This window comes from Callithrix jacchus, chromosome 5 (genome assembly GCF_049354715.1).
Source record: "Callithrix jacchus isolate 240 chromosome 5, calJac240_pri, whole genome shotgun sequence".
NCBI classification, from domain to species: domain Eukaryota; kingdom Metazoa; phylum Chordata; class Mammalia; order Primates; family Cebidae; genus Callithrix; species Callithrix jacchus.
The window spans coordinates 125,721,259-125,745,991 of record NC_133506.1 but is presented as its reverse complement, the minus strand read 5'-3'; the positions used below and the strand labels follow the sequence as shown (position 1 = coordinate 125,745,991).

At 39.0% G+C, this 24,733-nt stretch overlaps 1 long non-coding RNA gene across 1 annotated transcript in view; it reads right to left on the bottom strand.

The window, feature by feature from the left end:
* The window catches only part of LOC103793351 (uncharacterized), a 175,088-nt gene that overhangs the window by 39,437 nt on the left and 110,918 nt on the right, over window positions 1-24,733 (bottom strand). Inside the window, exon 6 of the long non-coding RNA XR_008481670.2 lies at window positions 17,260-17,384. This is a non-coding gene — a long non-coding RNA (uncharacterized LOC103793351). The remainder of the gene's footprint in view (window positions 1-17,259; window positions 17,385-24,733) is intronic.

Sequence of the window (24,733 nt, the reverse complement as noted above, 5' to 3'; positions counted from 1 at the left end):
TTTATAAGACAAAGCTGTTTTTTCCAAAAATAAGTTGTACAGTCCCATTCTCCTTGCAATAACTGCTGACCTTGGCTTCTGTAAACAAAACTGCTAGCTTGCTCTGAAGAATGCACACCATGTAAAGCTGCTTGTCTTTTTCTTATTAGTAACTGTCTGGCCTTTGCTTATCAGTAGTTCCCAAAATAAGAGTCTGTAAAGTTGCTTGCCCTGCATCCACTATGTGGTTTTTCAGCTTAAATACCCTGCCCCCCCTGAGTTCGGAGCCATGGGTTGGAGAGACATGAGTCCTCCGTGGTCACCGGCAATAAAGACCCTGCAATTTGGCATACTTTTGTCTTGGTTGATTATTTCAATCTCGCATCCAATACTTCAAAACAACAAAATCTAAGAATAAATGGTGTTCCTGAGGAAGACAAGAAACCTAAGAGTTTGGAAAACATATTTGTGGGAAAAATCAAAGAATATTTCCTTGGACTTGCTAGAAACCTAGACATCCAAATACAAGTAGCACAAAGAACACCTGGGAAATTCATCACAAAATGATCATTGCCTTTGCACATTGTCATCAGGTTATCCAAAGTTAAGATGAAGGAAAGAATCTTAAGGGCTGTGAGACAGAAACACCAGGTAACCTGTAAAGGAAAACCTATCAGATTAACAGCAGATTTCTCAGCAGAAACTCTGCAGGCTAGAAGAGATTGGGGCCCTATCTTCAGCCTCTTCAAACAAAACAGCTATCAGCCAAGAATTTTGTATTCAGTAAAACTAAGCATTATATATGAAGGAAAGATAGTGTCTTTTTCAGACAAATGCTGAGAGAATTCACCCCTACTAAGCCACCACCACAAGAACTGTTAAAAGGAACTCTAAGTCTTGAAACAAATCCTGGAAGCACATCAAAACAGAACCTCTTTAAAGCATAAATCACACAGGCCCTATAAAACAAAAATACAAGTTAAAAAGCAAGACAAAAACCAAAAAAAAAACAAAGTACACATGCAACAAATAGCACAATAAATGCAATGGGACCTCACATCTCAATACTAACATTGAATATAAATGGCCTAAATGCTTCATTTAAGAGATACAGAACTGAATATATGAAAAATGGGTTAGAAGCTTCTGAAGATGGCGCTATAGGAGCAACTCAGGATTGCAACTCTCAGTGAAGGCGCAGAGGGTGAGTGCACGCTGCATTTCCAGACGGATCTTCGTTGCCCACAGACTAGGAGATTCCCAGGTGTAGGAGTGACACGGGACGCCAGCACAGCTGTTTCGGCTGGCACGGCTGTTTCGGCTGGCGCCACAGCACAGTGGCACTGGTCTGGGTGCCCTGTTAAACGGCAATTTGAGATTCAGGAAGGCAGATTAGCATATTCATCTGATTAAACACGACTTAAACAGTAAGCCAGGCCAGGAGATTCCCAGGAAGCAATGTTTGAGCTGGCACAGTGGGTTGCTGCATGGGAAATCACACAGATACCAGTGCCCTTTCAGCAGGTGACTGAAACACCTGGGAGAGAGTCAACCATTCAACTTAAAAAAAAAAAAAGGGCTCTGAGGCAGGGAGCCAGGTGATCAGGCTTGGCAGATCCCACCCCCACAAAAACAAACAAAACAGCAATTGAAAATGCTCGGGGTTGAGAGTTTCATGGTAAGCACAGCTGAACAAAAGACAGTGCAGCTCAGTGGGGTAGGGGTGTCCGCCATCATTGAAGCATTCCGCCCCTACTGAGTTACTCTCCCATTGCTGATGCAGCCTGCTGTTGTAGAGGCAACCCACCATAACAGAGAGAGTCCGCCAATACAGAGGCTGGCCACCATCACCACGGCAGTTCTAACCACACCCATATAAACAGGACTACAGGGAATTACACTCAGCAGGAGGGTGCAGCCCACGGCAACAAGGCAGAGCCCATGACAGCAGGGCGGAGGCCATGGCAACAGGGCATAGCCCACAGCAGCAGGGCAGAGCCCACAGCAACAGGGTGGACCCCACGGCAGCAGGGTAGAGTATCAGCAGGCAGGTATTGACTAGACTGCCCCCTAGCTGGGCAGGACAGTGCAACGGATACTCATAAATAAAGCCCTAACTCCCCGAGACAGAGCACCTGAGGAAAAAAAGGGACTTTATGAGTTCCACCGCAGCAGACTTAAACATACCTGCCTAGCAGCCCTGAATGAACAAAGAGCTCACAGCTCAGCACTTGAGCTCCTATAAAGTACAGACCATCTCCTCAAGCAGCTCCCTGACCCCTGTATATCCAAAGAGTCACCTCACAAAGGACTGATCAGACTGACATTTGGCAGGCATCATTCTGGGACAAAGATAGCAGAAGAAGAAACTAGTCGCATCCCTCACTGTTCCGCAGCTGCTACAGGTGTACCCCAGGCAAGCAGGGCCTGGAGTGGACCTAAGCAGTCTTACAGCAGAGGGGTTAGACTGTTAGAAGGAAAACTAAGAAACAGAAATACTTCATCATCAACAATCTGGGCATCCACTCAGAGACCCAATCAAAAAGTCAGCAATTACTCAGACGACAGATGGTTAAATCCACAAAGAGGGGAAGAAACCAGCACAAAAAGGAGGAAAACACCCAAAACCAGAACACCTCGCCTTCTACAAAGGACCAAAACTCCTCACCAGCAAGGGAACAAAGCTGGACAGAGAATGAGTGTGACGAAATCAGACTTCAGAAGGTGGATAATGAGAAACTTCCGTGAGCTAAAAGAACATGTTACAAATCAATGCAAAGAAACTAAGAACCTTGAAAAAAGATTCAAGGAAATGATAATAAGAATGGACAACTTAGAGAGGAATATAAACGATTGAAGGAGATGAAAAACACAACACGAGAACTTCACGAAGCATGCACAAGTTTCAACAGCCAAATTGACCAAGCAGAAGAAAGGATATCAGAAGTCGAAGATCAACTCAATGAAATAAAGTGAGAAGCCCGGTGGCTCAAGCCTGTAATCCCAGCACTTTGGGAGGCCGAGGCGGGTGGATCACGAGGTCAAGAGATCGAGACCATCCTGGTCAACATGGTGAAACGCCGTCTCTACTAAAAATACAAAAAATTAGCTGGGCATGGTGGCGCGTGCCTGTAATTCCAGCTACTCAGGAGGCTGAGGCAGGAGAATTGCCTGAACTCAGGAGGCAGAGGTTGCAGTGAGCCAAGATTGTGCCATTGCACTCCAGCCTGGGTAACAGGAGCGAAACTCCGTCTCAAAAAAAAAAAAAAAAATGAGAAGCCAAGATTAGAGAAGAAAGTGCAAAAAGGAATGAACAAAGTCTCCAAGAAATGTGGGACTATGTGAAGAAACCTAACCTATGTTTAATAGGTGTACCTGAATGTGACAAAGAGAATGAATCCAAGCTGGAAAAATACTCTTCAGGATATTATCTAGGAAAATTTCCCCAACCTAGCAAGGCAGGCCAATATTCAAGTCCAGGAAATACAGAGAACACCACAAAGATATTCCTCAAGAAGAGCAACCCCAAGGCACATAATCATCAGATTCACCAAGGTTGAAATGAAGGAGAAAATGCTAAGGGCAGCCAGAGAGAAAGGTCAGGTCATCCACAAAGGGAAGCCCATCAGACTCAGAGCAGATCTCTCGACAGAAACTCTACAAGCCAGAATAGAGTGGGGGCCAATATTCAACATCCTTAAAGAAAAGAACTTTCAACCCATAATTTCATATCCAGCCAAACTGAGCTTCATAAGTGAAGGAAAAATAAAATCCTTTGCAAACAAGCAAGTACTCAGAAATTTTGTCACCACCAGGCCTGCTTTACAAGAGCTCCTAAAAGAGGCACTACACATAGAAAAAAACAACCAGTACCAGCCATTCCAAAAACATACCAAATGCTAAAGAGCATCAACAAAATGAAGAATCTGCATCAACTAACAGGCAAAACAGCCAGCTAGCATCAAAATGGCAGTATCAAATTCACACATAACAATATTAACCCTAAATGTAAATGGGCTAAATGCACCAATCAAAAGACACAGACTGGCAAATTGGATAAAAAGCCAAACCCATCGGTGTGCTGTATCCAGGAAACCCGTCTCACATGCAAGGATACACAGAGGCTCAAAATAAAGGAATGGAGGAAGATATACCAAGCAAATGGAGAGCAAAAAAAAGCAGGAGTTGCAATTCTCGTCTCTGATAAAAAAGACTTTAAAGCAACAAAGATCAAAAGTGACAAAGAAGGTCATTACGTAATGGTAAAAGGATCCATACAACAAGAAGAGCTAACGATCCTAAATATATATGGACCCAATACAGGAGCACCCAGATATATAAGGCAAGTTCTTAATGACTTACAAAGAGACTTAGACTCCCACACAATAATAGTGGGAGACTTTAACACTCCACTGTCAATATTAGACAGATCAACCAGACAGAAAATTAAAAGGATATCCAGGGCTTGAACTCAGACCTGGAACAAGCAAACATGATAGACATTTACAGAACACTCCACCCCAAATCCACAGAATATATATTCTTCTCAGCACCACATCACACCTACTCTAAAATTGACCACATAATTGGAAGTAAAGCACTCCTCAGCAAATGGAAAACAACTGAAATCATAACAAACAGTCTCTCAGACCATAGTGCAATCAAGTTAGAACTCAGAATTCAGAAATTAACTCAGAACTGCACAGCTTCATGGAAACTGAACAACTAGCTCTTGAATGTTGATTGGATAAACAATGAAATGAAGGCAGAAATAAAGAAGTTCTTCAAAACCAATGAGAACAAAGATACAACATACCAGAATCTCTGGGACACATTCAAAGCAGTCTCTAGAGGAAAACATATAGCAATAAGTGCCCATATGAGAAGAGTGGAGAGATCCAAAATTGACACCCTATTGTCAAAATTGAAAGAGCTAGAGTAGGAAGATCAAAACAACTCAAAACCTAGCAGAAGACAAGAAATAACTAAGATCAGAGCAGAACTGAAGGAGATAGAGACACAAAAAACCCTTCAAAAAAATCAGTAAATCCAAGGGCTGGTTTTTTGAAAAGATCAGCAAAATAGACCACTAGCCAGACTGATAAAAAAGAAAAGAGAATAACCAAATGGATGAAATAAAAAACGATAAATGGGAAATCACCACAGATTCCATGGAAATTCAAACCATCATCAGAGAATATTTTTTCTTTTTTTTCTGTAATCTTTTTTTTTTTTTAGAAAGAAAAAAAAAGGAGTGGAGAGGAAGAAAGAGGAAGAAAAAAAGGGAGAGAGAACGGGAATGTAGCTTTATTCTAAAAATGGGTATTAATAATGGCCGATCAATATTTTGTGTATTTAAGGTGGAGAATGTATATTTTGTGTATTTAAAGTGGAGAGCTCTATAAATATTTATTGAGTTTACTTGTTCCAGATCTGAGTTCAAGTCCAGGATATCCTTATTAATTTTCTGTCTCATTGAGTCTAAATCTCTTTATGAGTCTTATGCATCTGGGTGTTAGGATCGTTAGCTCTTATTGTTGCATTGATCCTTTTACCACTATATCTTTGTTGCTTTGAAATCTATTTTATCAGATGCGAGAATTGCAACTCCTGCTTTTTATTTATTTATTTATTTTTGCTCTTCATTTGGTTGGTAAATCTTTCTCCATTTCTTTGTTTTAAGTCTTTGTGTATCTTTGGATGTGAAATGGGTCTGGATGTAGCATACCATTAAGTTTTGGCTGTATCTTTTGATTGGGGGATTTAGTCAACTTAAATTTAGGGTTACTGCCATTTGATGTTAACTGGCTATTTTATCCATTTGTTGATGTAAATTCTTATTTATGTTCATGCTCTTTACTTTTTGGTATATTTTTAGAAAGGCTAATACTGGTTTTTCCTTTCTATGTATAGTGCTTCTTTCAGAAGCTCTTGTAAAGCCAGCCTGGTGGTAATAAAATCTCTGAGTACTTGCTTGTTCATAAAAGATTTTATTTTTTCTTCAATTGTGAAGCTTAGTTTGGCAGGATATGAAATTCTGAGCTGAAAGTTCTGTTCTTTAAGGATGTTGAATATTGGCCCCCACTCTCTTCTGGCTTGTGGGGTTTCTGCTGAGAGATCTGCTGTAAGTCTAATAGGCTTCCCTTTGTGGGTAACCTGACCTTTCTCTCTGGCTGCCCTTAGTATTTTCTCCTTGATTTCAATGCTGGTGAATCTAACAATTATGTGCCTTGGGGTTGCTCTTCTTGAGTAATATCTTTGTGGTGTTCTCTGTGAGGTTGAATATTGTCCTGCTTTGCTAGATTTGGAAAGTTTCCCTGAATAATATCCTGAAGAGTATTTTCCAGCTTGGATTTATTCTCTTCGTCGTATTCAGGTACACCTATCAAATGTAAATTAGGTCTTCTCACATAGTCCTATATTTCTTGGAGACTTTGCTCATTCCTTTTTATCCTTTTTTCTCTATTCTTGTCTTCTTGTTTTATTTCATTAAGTAGATCTTCGAGCTCTGATATCCTTTCTTCTGCCTGATCAATTTGGCTATTCAAACGTATGCATATTTCGCTAAGTTTTTGTGTTGTGTTTTTCAACTCCGTTAGTTCATTTATATTCCTCTCTATATTGTCTATTCTTGTTAGCATTTCGTCAAACCTTTTTTCAAAGTTCTTAGTTTCTTTGCATTGGGTTAGAACAAGTTCTTTTAACTCCCAGAAGTTTCTTATCATCCACCTTCTGAAGCCTACTTCCGTTAATGGCACACAGTCCTTTTCCATCAGGGCTTGTTCTGTTGCTGATGAGGAACTGTAATCCCCTGTAGAGGGAGAGGGGTTCTGATTTTGGGTATTCTCAGCCTTTTTAGGCTGGTTTCTTCCCTTTGTTATAAATTGATCCATCTGTCGTCTTTATGATTACCGCCTTTCTAGTTGGGTTTCTGAGTGGATGCCCAGTTTATTGACTCCCAGCACTGGAATCCGAGCAACCCACTGTGCCGGCCAAAACAGCAGCAATAAGATTGATGGTGCTCTTCTGCCTGGGAATCTCCTTCTGTTTACTCTGCATGAAGAGCTGCTGCACCGTGCCAGCAAAACTGCTGCACCGGCCATAAGAGTCGTGCTGGTGACCCACGGGGCCCCTCCACTGGGAATCTTCTGCTCCATGAGTGAGGAAAATTTATCTGAAAGTGTGGCATCCTCTCCTTCTCTGCGCTTTCACTGGGAGCTACAATCCCGAGCTGTTAGCGATCAGCCATCTTGGATCTCCCTCTTTGGGAAGGGTGTGGTCGAGAATATTACAAACAACTCTATGCACATAAACTAGTAAACCTGGAAGAAATGGATAAATTCCTGGACACCTGTATCCTCCCAAGCCTAAACCAGGAGGAAGCCAAAACTATGAACAGACCAATAACAATGTCTGAAGTTGAGGCAGCAATTAAGAGCCCACCACACAAAAAAAGCCCAGGTCCAGATGGGTTCACAGCCGAATTCTACCAGACACACAAAGAGGAGCTGGTACCATTCCTTCTGAAACTAGTCCAAATAAAACAAAAAGAGGGAATCCTTCCCAAATCATTTTATGAGACCAACATCATCCTGATACCAAAACCTGGCAGAGACTCAACAAGAAAAGAAAACTTCAGGTCAATATCCATGATGAACATAGATGCAAAAATCTTCAATAAAATACTGGCAAGCCGATTGCAGCAGCACATCAAAAAGATTATCCATCATGATCAAGTAGGATTCATCCTGGGGATGCAAGGCTGGTTCAACATTCGCAGGTCTAAAAATGCAATTCACCACATAAACAGAACAAAAAGCAAAAACCACATGATTATCTCAATTGATGCAGAGAAGGCCTTTGAAAAAATTCAACAGCCCTTTATGCTAAAAACCCTCAATAAACTCGGTATTGATGGAAGGTATCTCAAAATAATAAAAGCTATTTATGACAAACCAACAGCCAATATCATACTGAATGGGCAAAAACTGGAAGAATTCCCTTTGAAATCTGGCACTAGACAAGGATGCCCTCTCTCACCATTCCTATTCAATATAGTACGGAAAGTTCTAGCCAGAGCAATCAGGCAAGAAAAAGAAATAAAGGGTATTCAAATAGGAAAGGAGGAAGTCAAATTGTCTCTATTTGCAGACGACATGATAGTATATCTAGAAGACCCCATCATCTCAGCTCAAAATCTCCTAAAACTGATAAGAAACTTCAGCAAAGTCTCAGGATATAAAATCAATGTGCAAAAATGACAAGCATTCCTATACACCAATAACAGACTTAAAGAGAGCAAAATCAGGAATGAACTGCCATTCATAATTGCTACAAAAAGAATAAAATACCTAGGAATACAACTTACAAGGAATGTAAGGGACCTCTTCAAGGAAAACTACAAACCACTGCTCAATGAAATAAGAGAGGACACAAACAGATGGAGAAACATTCCATGTTCATGGTTAGGAAGAATCAATATTGTGAAAATGGCTATACTGCCCAAGTAATTTACAGATTCAATGCTATCCCCATCAAGCTACCATTGACTTTCTTCACACATCTGGAAAAAACCACCTTGAACTTCATATGGAACCAAAAGAGAGCCCACATTGCCAAGTCAATTCTAAGCAAAAAGAACACAGCAGGAGGCATCACACTACTGGACTTCAAACTACACTACAAGGCTACAGTAATCAAAACAGCATGGTACTGGTACCAAAACAGAGATATAGACCAATGGAACAGAACAGAGGCATCAGAGGCAACACAACATATCTACAACCATACAATCTTTGATAAAACTCACAAAACAAGCAATGGGGAAAGGATTCCCTGTTTAATAAATGGTGTTGGGAAAACTGGCTAGCCATGTGCAGAAAGCAGAAACTGGATCCCTTCCTGATACCTACACTAAAATTAACTCCAGATGGATTAAAGTCTTAAACATAAGACCTGGCACCATAAAAACCCTAGAAGAAAATCTAGGCAAAACCATTCAGGACATAGGAGTAGGCAAGGACTTCATGACCAAAACACCAAAAGCATTGGCAACAAAAGCCAACATAGACAAATGGAACCTAATCAAACTCCACAGCTTCTGCATGGCAAAAGAAACAGTCACTAGAGTGAATCAGCAACCAACAGAATGGGAAAAAATTTTTGCAGTTTACCCATCAGACAAAGGGCTGATATCCAGAATTTACAAAGAACTCAAACAGATTTACAAGAAAAAAACAAGCCCATTCAAAAACGTGCAAAGGATATGAACAGACACTTTACAAAAGAAGACATACATGAGGCCAACAAACATATAAAAAAATGCTCGTCATCACTGCATTAGAGAGATGCAAATCAAAACCACATTGAGATACCATCTCACGCCAGTTAGAATGGCGATCATTAAAAAATCTGGAGACAACAGATGCTGGAGAGGATGTGGAGAAAAAGGAACACTTTTACACTGCAGGTGGGAGTGTAAATTAGTTCAACCATTGTGGAAGACAGTGTGGCGATTCCTCAAGGCCTTAGAAATAGAAATTCCATTTGACTCAGCCATCCCATTACTGGGTATATATCCAAAGGACTATAAATCGTTCTACTATAAGGACACATGCACATGAATGTTCATTGCAGCACTGTTTACAATAGCAAAGACCTGGAACCAACCCAAATGTCCATCAATGATAGGCTGGACTGGGAAAATGTGGCACATATACACCATGGAATATTATGCAGCAATCAAAAATGATGAGTTCATGTCCTTTGTAGGGACATGGATGAATCTGGAGAATATCATTCTCAGCAAACTGACACAAAAACAGAAAATGAAATACTGCACATTCTCACTCATAGACAGGTGATGAACAATGAGAACACATGGACACAGGGAAGGGAGTACTACACACTGGGGTCTATCGGGGGGAATAGGGGAGGGACAGCGGGAGGAGGGACAATGAGCAGGGGAGCTGAGGAGGGATAGCATGGGGAGAAATGCCAAATGTAGGTGAAGGGGAGAAAGGCAGCAAAACACACTGCCATGTGTGTACCTATGCAACTATCTTGCATATTCTGCACATGTACCCCAAAACCTAAAATGCAATGAAAAAAAAAGGAGATACAGAACTGCAGAATGGAGAACTCACCAACCATCTGCTGCATTCAGGAGACTCACCTAACACATAGGACTCATATAAACTTAAAGTAAAGGGGTAGAAAAAGGCATTTCATGCAAATGGACACCAAAAGCAAGCAAGAGTAACTATTCTTATATCAGACAAAACAAACTTTAAAGGAAACAGTGGTTAAAAGAGACAAAGAGGGACATTAATATAATGGTAAAAGGCCTTGCCCAACAGAAAAATTTCACAATCCTAAACATATGTGCACCTAACACTGGATCTCCCACATTTATAAAACAATTACTAATAGACCTAAGAAATAATATAGGCAGCAACACAATAATAATGGAGGACTTCAATATTCCACTGACAGCACTATACAGGTCATCAAGACAGAAAGTCAACAAAGAAACCATGGATTTAAACTATATCTTGGAACAAATGGACTTAACAGATACATGTACTACATTTCATCCAACAGCTGCAGAATACACATTCTATTCAACAGCTCATGGAATTTTTTCTGAGATAGACCATATGATAGGCCATAAAATGAGCCTAAACAAATTGAAGAAAACTGAAATTACATCAAGCACTCTCTCAGACCACAATGAAATAAAACTGGAAATCCACCCCAAAAGGAACCTTCAAAACCATGCAAATACATGGAAATGAAATAATCTGCTCCTGAATGAACATTGGGTCAAAAACAAAATTAAGATGTAAATTTTAAAAAACTGTTTGAACTGAATGACGATAATGGCACAACCTATCAAACTCTTTGGGATACAGCAAAGGCAGTGCTAACAGGAAAGTCCACATCCTTAAACACATCAAAAAGACTGAAAGAGCACAAATTTGAATTCTAATATCACACCTCAAGGAACTAGGGAAACAAGAACAAACCAAACTGAAACCCAGCAGATGAAAGGAAATAACCAAGAGCAGAACTAAATGAAATCGAAACAAAACAACAACAACAAAAAAAATACAAAAGAAAAAAGTGAAACAGAAAGCTGGTTCTTTGAAAAGATAAATAAAATTGATAGACCATTGGCAAGATTAATGAAGAAAAAAAGAGAAAATCCAAATAATCTCACTAAGAATGAAACAGGAGATATTCCAGCTGAAACCACTGAAATACAAAAGAGCATTCAAGGTTACTGGGAACACCTTTATGCACATAAACTAGAAAAGAAAGATGGATAAATTCCTGGAAAAATATAACTCTCCTAGCTTAAATCAGGAAGAATTAGATACCCTGAACAGACCAATAACAAGCAATGAGATTGAAATGGTAACTAAAAAATTACCAACAACAAAAAAGTCCAGGAGCAACAGATTCACAGCAGAATTCTACCAGACATTCAAAGAAGAACTGGTACCAATTCTTTTGACACTATCCAACAATATAAAGAAAAAAGGAACCCTCCCTAATTCATTCTATGAAGCCAGCATCACCCTAATACCAAAACCAAGAAAGGACATAACCAAAAAAGAAACCTACAGACCAATATCCTTGATGAACATTCGTGCTAAAATCCTTAACAAAATACTAGCTAACCAAATCCAATAAATATCAAAAAGAGCCTGGGTAACAAGAGCAAAACTCCGTCTCAAAAAAAAAAAATCAAAAAGATAATCCACCATGATCAAGTGGGTTTTATACCAGGGATGTAGGGATGGTTTACGATATGCAAGTCAATAAATGTGATACACCACGTAAACATACACACATAAAATCACATGATCACCTCGATAGATGCAGAAAAAACATTTGACAAAAATCTAGCATCCCTTTATGATTAAAACTCTCAGCAAAATCAGAATACAAGAGATATACATTAATGTAATAAAGCCATCTATGACGAACCCATTCAGCTAACATGATACTGAATGGGGAAAGGTTGAAAGCATACCTTATGAGAACTGGAACAAGACAAGATGCCCACTCTTACCAATCCTCTTCAACATAGTACCGAAAGTCCTATCCAGAGAAATCAGACAAGAGAAAGAAATACAGGGAATCATAAATCAGGAAAGAGAAAGTCAAACTGTCACTGTTTGCTGACAATATCATTGTTTACCTTGAAAACCCTGAATTTTCCTCCAGAAAGCTCCTAGAACTGACAAAAACATTCAGCAAAGTTTCCAGATACAAGATTAATGTACACAGATCAATACCTTTTCTCTACACAAATAGCAACCAGGGAGAATCAAATCAAGAACACAACCCCTTTTACAATAGCTGCAAATAAAATACTTAGGAATATACCTAACCAAGGAGTTAAAAGACCTCTTCAAGGAAAACTACAAAACACTGCTGAAAGAAATCTTAGATGACACAAACAAATGGGAACACATCCCATCCTCATAGATGGGTAGACTCAATATTGTGAAAATGACCATGCTGCCAAAAGAGATCTACAAAGTCAATGAAATCCCCATCAAAATACCACCATCATTCCTCACAGAACTAGAAGAAACAATTCTAAAATTCATATGGAAACAAGAAAGAGCCCACATAGCCAAAGCAACACTAGGCAAAAAGAACAAATCTGGAGGCATCATACTACCTGACTGCAAACTACATTATAAGGCCATAGTCATCAAAACAGCATGACACTGGCACAGAAACAGGCACATAGACCAATGGAACAGAATAAAGAACACAGAAATAAACCCAGATATTTACAGCCAACTGATCTTTGACAAAAACATAAAGTGGGTAAAGGACACCCTTTTCAACAAATGGTGCTGGGATAATTCGCTAGCCGCATGTAAGAGAATGAAACTGGATCCTCATCTCTCACTTTATTCAAAAATCAACTCAAGATGGATTAAAGACTTAAACCTAAGACCTGAAACCATTAAAATTCTAGAAGATAACATTGGAAAAACCATTCTAGACATTGGCTTAGGCAAGGATTTCATGACCAAGAACCCAAAAGCAAATGCCATAAAAACAGAGATAAATAGCTGGGACCTAATTAAACTAAAGAGCTTTTGAACAGCAAAAGGAACAGTCAGCAGAGTTAACAGACAACCCACAAAGTGGGAGAAAATCTTCACAATCTATACATCTGATGAAGGACTAATATCCAGAATCTACAATGAACTCAACAAATCAGTAAGAAAAAAACAATCCCATCGAAAAGTGGGCTAAGAACTTAAATAGACAATTCTCAAAGAAGATATACAAATGGCCAAATATAGGAAAAAATGCTCAATATCTCTAATTATTAGGGAAATGCAAATCATAATCACAATGCAATACCACCTTACTTCTGCAAGAATGACCATAATAAAAAAAAAAAATTTTTAAACAGTAGATATTGGTGTGGATTTGGTGAACAGGGAACACTTTTACACTGTTTGTGGGAATGTAAACTAGTACAACTCCTATGGAAAATAGTATGGAGAGTCCTTAAAGAACAAAAAGTAGAATTATTATTTGATCCAGCAATCCCACTACTGGGTATCTACCCAAAAGAAAAGAAAAAGTCATTATGCAAAAAAGATACTTGTACATGCATGTTTACAGCAGCACAATTTGTAATTGAAAAATCATTGAACCAACCCAAATGCCCCATCAGTCAATGAGTGGATAAAGGAACTGTGGTATATTTATATGATGGCATACCACTCAGCCATACAAAGGAATGAATTAATGGCATTCACAGCAACTTGGATGTGATTGGAGACTATTATTCTAAGTGAAGTAACTTAGAATGGAAGTTACTAATGGAATGGAAGTTCCATTCAGGAATGGAAAACCAAACATTGTATTTTCTCACTGATATGTGGGAGCTAAGCTATGAAGACACAAAGCCATAGGAATGATACATTGGACTTTCGGGACTTGTGGGGAAGAATGGGTAGAGGCGAGGCATAAAAGACTACGAATATGGTGCAGTGTATACTGCTCAGGTGAGTGGTGCACCAAAATCTCACAAATCACCACTAAGGAACTTATTCCTGTAACCAAATACCACCTATACCCCAATAACTTATGGAAAAATAAAAAAATTATACAGTTATAAAAGAAAATGCCCTTTGCTTGGAGATCAGTGAGTCTATTTCTCCGATGCTGTCTCTTAAAACCCAAGAGTCAATTTTTAACTTCAAAATGAAGTTCAGAGCCTGGTTCACTGGAAATTCACATCTTGTCCATCAGCTCCTACAAACTAAAATTGAAACTGATCTTGACACTTTTCCTTTAAAGCCTCTTTAGAATTGTTTTCCTCAGGGACTTTTCATTCTGCTTCTTTTTAACTTTAAATTTGGCATCTCCTTCTTGACTTGACTCATGCTCTCCTTACATGGAGTTCACTACATTCTTCCAACCTTCTGCCAGGGACATGATAGTGCTAGAAATAGAGTCCTTGTCTTTATTGATGGGGGAGGGTAGACATCTGTTAAGTACTCCCAAATTCCTGTAGAATGACAGATTGTGATCAGAGTTAAGGAGATTTACAGATGCTGTTTGAGCGAATGACAGGGTAACCTGAGTAAGTCTGGAAATTAGGAAAGAGATCAAGTATGAGCTGAGAGTGGAAGGATAAGAAGCAGTTAACTTTTACAGAGACCAGTGGGAAAAGCTGGAATGGAATCTGCAATGGTCTTATGGCAAGAATCATGATGCATTAGATAATCAGAGGAAAAGACCAACAGAAAAGACTGGATTGTGGAGAATGGGTTTGTGAGTACCTGAGAGATGATAGTGGTGCCATATCAAGCAGGACCTTTTGGCCATGCTAAGAATGCTGACCTCAGAAAACATGCGTGATCTTTATCCCAAAGATAATAGGATTTTATTAAATTAATTTTAGCTCATCATGATTAAAATTGTCATGTATATAGAACAGATTGAGGGTAGGGGAAGGGGACCCAGGGATGGATGCAGGGAAATCAATTAAGAGGCAAGAGATACATAAGGCACAGTAACCACTTTTGAAGTGCTCTGAGTTTATAAGAGAAAATTATTAACAATTAATAAAGCAAGACTGCATTTTTCCCATTTACATGGAAAGATTAAATGATCTATAATAATAGAAATCACCATCTCCAACTTCAACTACAAAATTAACTTTCTATGGGTTTTCCTAGTAATTTTTCCCTTCTATATGGCAGAAATAACCCCTTCCTTAATGTCCACACCTAAATATCAAAGTATAATTACACACCAATTATAAGAGAAAGGGCTATAAAAATATGTGACATTGCTGCTTCCTGTGATGACATTTTAAATTGGAGCCTGCATTGGAGAGAGTAACATATTTAAGGATACTATGTACAAAAGCAAGCTGGAAACTATTGTGTCTGTGTTCTCATAAAATGCAGCAACAACAATAATAATGATCTCTATAATGCCACACCTGAAAGAGAAATTTGGGGAAATAGCCAACCTTGGCTAAGAAGCAAATTGTAGAGGGTAGTACAGTCAGTTTCCCCAAGGCTGTGAAAGACTGGCTCCTGGCTGCCCACAACCTCATAGTTACATGTTGTTTCAGGCTTCGACAAGCTTAGTACAGTCTCAGGCAGCAAACAGCAAAGTCAAAGGGATTAAGTGACTCTGCTGTCTGCATGTGTGTTGGCTCTACAGCAGAGTCAGGAAATGCCAACTGGCACTCAGGCTGAAGCTTCCATCTTAAAGAGAAGCAAGCTCTCCCCTTACACAGACCCAAATTTCCCGCTGCTGAATTAACCTCTCTTAGAAAACCATGCTTGGTTTTACCAACATATATAAAAATACAGTCCATTTTTTCTGCTTTGCCCATTGTGCATCTGCAAATCCCTACAAGGCACAAATGCAAAAACAGTTGCCAATGTCATTTTGGGAATTTGTAGGGCAAGCAGCCAACTGGCTGCCTGTAGGTCATTCACACTGCAATAGGAAACAAATTTCTTGCTGCAATTATCCTTAAAGTTCTACTGTTTACCCCAGGAATAAACTAATTGCTGCTGTAAAATACCCTTTCCCACACTGTCCAGCACACATCTGTAAATTCCAAGAGGAATGAGGGCAAGAGGTTGCCAGTTGGCTTTTGGGAAGGAATGGAGATTTGCCAACTGGAAGTCAGCTTATTATTCATGGTGGAATAGAACTTGAGCTTCTTGTTGTAAATACCCCTGTATGTTTCAGTGCTTACCTGGGTACTTAATCCAACTTGGATCTCAATTTGTAATATGCCCCGGTTTACTACTGACTGTGAACCAGAGGAAAAGAAAAAGAAAGACAATATTCACACCTCAAATATTTACTGAATACGTACTAAATGCCAGGTAGTGTGTTTGGTGCTGACAATTGTCCATGAGAATTTTGCATTGTTAAAAGAATTCACAGAAGCAGAGTAAAGTATAATTTTTCCATCACCATCAACTATTTGACCTGTAAGTGGAGACTTAGTTCCAAATATCCTTTCAACTTCCCTTCACTTCAATCATCAAACTTGGTGGTCTTCCTATTCCCGGCCAACATTTCATACAGTGTTTACTGAAAGTACCTTCTGAAGCAACTCCCCTTTAGAATGCTTGTGCTTTTGTACCTTTAAATAGACTATTGGTTTTGCCTGGAATACCCTTCTTCTGTTTCTCTAACCAGGAAAAGCCTACAAATCTTTGTAGACCCATCTCAAGTATGAGGAGGCAGAGAGAGGCACCAATATACCTTAAGGGTATGGTAAGAAATTTCACAGGCAAAGACTAAAATAAGTCTAGAGTTGCAAAGTTTGGAACTGGGAAGCCCCTTAGGAATACATATTTTTAAATATGCTTTTCAAATACTATAATCTGTTTCTCATCTGCTTTCTGTCTGCCTCTTTTCTGATTCTTCTTTTAGCTGACCAGCCACCTCTGATTGTACTGTGTCCAACATAAACAGTAGCCACATGGCTTTATCCTCTGCAAGGCCATGATCACCATTAATGATTACATTCTCAGTGTTATTTAACTAATGTTTAAGGGAGATTCTAATGTGTTCCTGGTCTACAGTGGATCTACCTTGGACCAGTGTCCCACCCTTGGGTGAATTCGCTGTGTCTGGGAAACTGGGTTCCATGGTATTAGCCAGCTAAGGCTGTCATTTCAGCAACATCACAGACAGGTTCAAGTAGGAAAGTTTCATGAGCAACAGAAAATAGTCTGTTGGGTAACTTACCACACTTATGTTGTCACTAATGGATGTGTCTTTCTTCCTCCCCACACATTGCAATCTATTATGCTATGGATGCCTCTCCAGGGCCATATGTTATTTTTCTGCAACAATATCACTTGGCAGAGTCCCTGGCAAATAAGTAGATTTGCAATCAACATGTGTTGAGTAAGCCTTTTAAAAACACAAATTGGATTATGTTGCTCTTGTTAAAAAATACTTCAGTAACTTCCTACTATGTCTAAAATAAAATCCAGATTTCTTTCCATGACCCCAAAAGCCCTGCAGGTTCTGATCCCTCCCACCTCTCCAGGTTAGTCAGGTGCATCTCACCTATTCATTCTCAGTGGTCCCACTCATGGATTTTTTTTCTTTTATTTTCTTTAACACACAAAAATTGTTCCAGACTCAGCACCTTGATAAATATTGCTCCCTCTGTCTGGGATGTGGTTCTGATCTTCTCAGGGCTGGCTCCCTCTCAGTTCCCCTTTGGGATGCAGCTTAAGTTTTATATCATCAGAAAAGCCTTTCCTGACTCTCCATGTTTCCAACACTACTCTCTATCCTGCTTTGCTGGGTTTGTTCAAAGTGTCTATATCACAATTTTGGATAGTTTACTTAGTTACTGTCTTTACCCTGGGTTAGACTGTACAGGCTGCAAAGTTGAGGGTGTGTCTCTTTCGTTTTCTCCTGTATATATGAAGCCTCATACAGTGCTTAACACTCAATAAATATTTGTGAATGGATGAATGTATCAGAAGAAAGTGGTTCGAATTCTGTTTTGCTCACTGACAGTGATTTTAGGGAGATAGCTTTTCCTTTCTAGGCTTCAGTTTCCTTTTCTGCAAAATCAAGAGATTGCAGGGCGGACAGAGTGGTTACTTCTCTTCACCCAAGAACATCTAAGGCTTTCCCTTCTGAGATGCTTTCCCGAGCTAACCTATCTCATTCTGGGCCCACTGAATGCCTAACCTGAAATACTATTGGGCAGTAGTTTTCTTAGTTACTGTAAGGTCCCTGGAGACATGAACCAGGGACACTTGGAGAAAGAGAGAAGGCTGGGCCACATAGAAATTTTGAGAATCCTGAAGTATCTTTTAAGAATGAAGAAATTCCTAATTATGGTAATAAAAAGTATCAGAAATGTAGCCATTTTAATTGACAAAAAAACTGTTAAAATTTCCTTCAACAGAAATCCTATTCAAATGTTTACTGAGCATTAATCATATGCATTAAAGACTATAGAACATTTTTCATCTACTATCTCATTTAATGTGACAACATTTGCATGACAGATTTATTTGGGGGATCCCATTAAACCATGCCTCCCAGATGCATACACCTGTAAGTCTCTAGCCATTTGGAGGCTAGGTTGGCCCCGTGGCCAGCTGTGACCAACAGGACATTAGCAAGAATAATGCAATAGAGGTTTGATACATGCTTGCACACTGAGGCTTATCTTCTTGAACTGTTCCTCCATGAAACCTAGCCACCATGCTGTTATGGAACCCAAAAAGCTTTGTGGAAAGGCTCACACAGAGGAGAATCAAGGGGCCTGGTCCACAGCCCCAGTAGGGCTCACAGGCAGCAGCCAGCACCAATTACCAGCTATGTCTTTTGCCAGCTATGTGAGTAAAGACATAGCAGAACCTTTCAGACATCCCACAGTGGCACTCCATGAAGCAGGATGCCCAGTCAATAATCCACAGAATCATAAGAAAAAAATAATAGTTTCTTTTTCTAAGCCACTAAATTTGGGAGTAATTTGTTACTACCCCAAGCAGTCTCAAAACTAGATAGTATTTCATTTACACAGAGGAGAAACTGAGACTCAGAAATGGAAAATGATCAAAATTATTATTTTAATTGATTGATATTTACCACATTCTCTGGAGAGTAGTGAAAGACCCTCCAAAATAGCTGAATTACGTAGAGCTCCAATGGAAGAGGAAGTCCTATATGGATCACATGACCCTGTTCTCTCCACCTCAAGTCACAGGTGACTGAAAGAAATTGGCAACTAACTCAAAAACAGCCAAATAATTGGCTGGCCAGTAACCTACAGTGTGTCTTGGAGTGCAAGTCAAAATAACAAGTCAAACTAAACCCCAGCAAATTTCCTGTCTCAAGAATTTTAACTGAAAATACTGAATGACTAAGGCAGCTAAGTAGTAGACACTGAAGTTAACATGACAGCATGGGTTAGGCAGAAATATGACATATCACAACACACCAAAATTATAAGAAAGCATCATATAAAGCAATATGAGCAACCAGAAAGTATAAAGAAGAAACAACATGTAAGAAAACAGGTGAATACTCTATTGATTGATACCCAAAAGCAGAAGAAGGCAGAGGGAGCTGTGCAAAGACAGAAAAAGGAAAAACAGCCATGTGTCAGAGCCTCCATATGACCCCCGCTATGCCTGTCTATTCCCCAGTGGTCTTTCAGTTATGAATTTAATATACTCTCTTTTAATAAAGCCATCTTTTCTTAAAATAATTTGTGTAATTTTCTATCTCTTGCAAACTTGACAAACTAAAACAAATTTTAAACAGGAAATTATTCCCACCATGAAAAATTTATTTATTTATAAATACTTGTTAAAGGGAACTAGACAAATCATGATCATTCCTAGGTAAATTTTTCATGGTAGAAATTATTTATTTTAACCGTGAAAAATTTATTTATTTAATTTTAAATATGAGTCCATTTATATGAAGGACCAGAAGGCTTTTGGGATTGTTTAGAGATAGTGAAAATGGGGATCCCTAAGAAAAATGTATGTCTCAAGATAATTTTCTATCCAGAATGACTTCAAGTTCCACAGAATAATTTGAGCTATTAGATTATCAAAACGTTGAATTTAGAGTTCAAGTTCCCAGGACCTTCTTCAGACACTTGCAACCAACAGCTTCTCGTTTGACCCAATTTGCCTATGAATTAGTATGCACACGGGCATAACTAGCACCCCAAAATTTACATCCATGAGTAGCTATATCAAACTTTACAACTCTAGAAAGGAAATGAATAAACTAGTCAAAGGAAGAAGGGAAGTATTACTGCTGAAAAAGAAGTTAATTCTACAAATAATTTTTAATAATTTTAAACCTGACTTTGATTAGAAGATTTAAAACCTTAGAACAATTTACTTTGGTCATTGTTTGTCAGATTTATGAAGTTCTGTCTTTAAAAAATGTGTATATTGCTGAAAGATTGTAAAATTTAATAGCAAACAGATTACGCACTTAGGAATAGACTAAGCACAATTAGCGCTCACATTCCTCCCACTCCTATAAATAACTCAGTTTCCTTTCCATGTCTGCAAATTTCATTAGAGTAGTGGAAAAAAAAGCGGGGGGAGAGAATAAAAAGGGAAAAAGAAAAGGCTTCTGATTCTCTTTCACTGCAAAGCACAGATCCAATCATTCAATCAGGTCTTTGTGCAGCCCTAAGAAGGGGCACAGGGAGGGGGTGGGGCAGAGTAAAAGAGTTCTGTCTCTGGGTGTTAGCCCCCTAGCTTTGGAAAGAAACCTTTCTACATGTGGCTTTGGAATTCACCTGCTAGAAAACTGTACTGGCCTTTCCAGCAAGCAACCTGCTGCATGGCCTTCTCAAAGATGAACTTCAGTGATCTCAGAACAAAACACTGTCCCTCGCATAGTTTCAAGTTATATCTACTTTAGATATCCTACCTAATTTAGCAGTTTATTGTTAATTGTGTCTGTAAAAAGACCAAGACAGGTGTTAGAGGAAGGTATCTGGAAGAAGTGAAATTCTGGAAGCATGGAATGTACAAGCTCCTTCAGAGACTCTTGTGCCCCATCCACCACAACACTCCTCTAACAAAGTCTGTGCCTAAACGTATTTTAAGACTTTGGGTTTATGTTCAGTTCGTGAAGGGGCTTGTTTGTATAAAGTGAGGTGGATAATAGAGAATTTTTTTCATTTTTTATGCTGTGTGAAGAAAAAAACTTTCTTTTTTCATAATCTGGATATTTTAAAACACTCAAGTCAAAGTTTGTGTTTAAAATGTGAAAAAATCTAGAATCTAGTTTAAAACTGGATAAAGAACTTAATAGATATTTCTTCAAAGAAGATATACAAATGGACAGTGCATATGTGAAAAAATTCACAACATCACTAATCATTAGGGAAATACAAATCAAAACCACAATGAGATGCCACCTTGTACCCATTAGGATGGCCATTATTAAAAAGAAGAAGAAGAAGAAGAAGAAAGAAAAACAGAAAATGACAAGTGTTGCTGAAGATGTGAGGAAACTGGAACTCTCATGCATTTTTAGTGGGCATGTAAAATAGTGTAGCTGCTGTGGAAAACAGTATGGCAGTTCTTTAAAAAATTAAAAATATAGGGCCTATTAAGAACCATCCCAGCAACCCAACCACAGCTGGTCTTCCCTGGACAGCATGAACCACACCATTTAAACCTTCTTCAGTCCTGCCAACACCGATCATCCCCCCAGCTATGAGATGCTGAAGGAGAAGCATGAGGTGGACGTCCTGGGGATGCCCCACAACCTGGCTACCCCTACATTCGCCATGATCCACATCCACAGAGAGGCCTCCGTGCCTGACCATGTCATCTAATCCCTGTTCAATACCCTCTCCATGAACTCTTGCTGCCTGGGCTTCATAGCATTTGCCTACTCCGTAAAGTCTAGGAATGGGAAGATGGTTGGTGAACTGACTGGGGCCCAGGCCTATGCCTCCACCGCCAAGTGCCCTGATTTGGGGCATTATCATGACGATTCTGCTGATCATCATCCCAGTACTGATCTTGCAAGTCTATCAATAGATCAAGAGGAATCATCCAGGCCAGGGGGCTCTGCCCATCACCTGTTTCCCACATACTCCACCTTCCATTCCTCGCCCAGCCCCAGAGCTGAGTCCTGTAACAGCTCTTTATCCTCACACGCGTTTCTACAATGGCACTCAATAAAGTGCACATGTTCCTGGTTAAAAAAAAAGAAAAATTAAAAATATAATTATCATATGATCCATCAACTTTATTTCTGGACACATACCAAAAAGAATTGAAAGCAGGATCTCAAAGTGATATTTACATATCCATGTATATAGCAGCATTGTTCACAATTACCAAAATGTGAAAGCAACTCAAGTATCCACTGACAGACTAATGGATAAAGAAAATATAGCATATACCTCTGCAAGATAAAAAAAGTTCTAAAGATTGGTTGCACAACAATCTGAACTAATACTAGGGAAGTGTATGTTTAAGCATGATTATGATGGCAAAGTTTATGTTATGCCTATTTTTACCATAATTAAAATTTTTCAAAAATATTTAAGAGAAGTAATTATCATAAAGTGACTATAAGATTTTTATACTACCCACTTTCTGAGAAGTAGAGCCTGATCCCTCACGATAATTAAAAAAATCAATAAATCAAGGTTTCTTTCTTCTTCCTGTTCCTCTTCTCCACCTCCTTTATCTATACTTCTCTCTCTCACCCCACCCACTTCTCTCTCTCTTTTTTCTTAGATTTTCTGTTTCTGCTCTGTAGAAGACACTCTCTAAGATGACCCTCAATATGATCCCTGCCTTCTAATAGTTACACACTTGTGTAAGCCCCTTCCCTTGAGTGTGGGCAGGACCTGTGTCTTGTTTCCAATCAATAGAGTACTGCAAAGGTGATGGGGTGTCACTCCTAAGATTACATTACTGTACACTGTAACTCCTGTATTGCTTGCAGATTCTTCTCTTGCTAGCCTGATAAAGCAAGCTCCCATGCTGTAAGCTGCCCTAAGCAATTTTATTCTCTTTGTAGCAATTGTGAATGGGAATTTACTCATGATTTGGCTCCCTGTTTGTCTATTATTGGTATATAGAAATGCTTTCAATTTTTGCACATTGATTTTGTATCCTGAGACTGCTGAAGTTGCTTATCAGCTTAAGGAGACTTTGGGCTGAGACGATGGGGTTTTCAAAATATACAATCATGTCATATGCAAACAGGGACAATTTGACCTCCTGTCTTTCTATTCAAATACGCTTTATTTTCTTCTCCTGCCTGATGGCCCTAGCCAGAATTTCCAATACCTTGTTGAATAGGAGTGATAAGAAAGGGCATCCTTGTCTTGTGCCAGTTTTTAAAGGGAATACTTCCAGCTTTTGCCCATTCAGTATGATATTGGCTGTGGGTTTGTCACAAATAGCTTTTATTATTTTAAGATACGTTCCATTGATACCTGGTTTTTTGAGGGTTTTTAGCATAAAGGGCTGTTGAATTTTGTCAAAGGCCTTCTCTGCATTGAGATAATGATGTGGTTTTTGTCTTTGGTTCTGTTTATGTGATGGATTATGTTTATAGCTTTGCATATGTTGAACCAGCCTTGCATCCCTGGGATGAAGCTAACTTGATTGTGATGGATAAGCTTTTTGATGTGCTGTTGGATTTGGTTTGCCAATATTTTATTGAAGACTTTTGCATCAATATTCATCATGGATATTGGTCTGAAATTTTTTATTTTAGTTGCACCTCTGCCAGGTTTTGGTATCAAGATGATGGTGGTTTCATAAAATGAGTTCAGGAGGATTCCCTCTTTTTGTATTGTTTGTAATAGTTTTCGAAGGAATGGAACCAGCTCCTCTTTGTACCTCTTGTGAATTTGGCTGTGAACCCATCTGGCCCTGGACTTTTTTGGTTAGTAGGCTATTAATTGCTACCTCAACTTCAGCCCTTGTTATTGGTCTATTCAGGAATTCAAGTTCTTCCTAGTTCAGTCTTTTGAGGCTGTAAGTGTCCAGGAATTTATCCATTTCTTCTATATGTACTGGTTTATTTGCACAGAGGTGTCTGTAGTAATCTCTGATGGTAGTTTGTATTTCTGTGGGATTGGTGGTGATATTCCCTTTATCATTTTTATTGCATCTATTTGAATCTTAACAAAGATACAGCCAATGGAACAGAACAGAAGCCTCAGAAGGAACACCATACAACTATAACCATCTGATCTTTGACAAACCTGACAAAAAGAGGCAATGGAGAAAATATTCCCTATTTAATAAATGGTGTTGGGAAAACTGGCTAGCCATATGCAGAAAGCTGAAACTGGATCCCTTCCTTACATCTTATACAAAAATTCACTCTACATGGATTAAAGATTTAAACATGAGACTTAACATTATAAAAACTCTGGAAGAAAACCTAGGCAATACCATTCAGGACATAGACATGGGTAAAGACTTCATGACTAAAACACCAAAAGCAATGGCAACAAAAGCCAAAATAGACAAGCGGAATCTAAGTAAACTTAAGAGCTTCTGCAAAGCAAAAGAAAATATCAATAGAATGAACTGGCAACCAACAGAATGGGAAGAAATGTTTGCAATCTACCCATCAGACAAAGGGATAATACCCAGAATCTACAAAGAACTTAAACAAATTTACAAGAAAAAAAACAAACAACCCTATCAAAAAGTGGGCAAAGGAT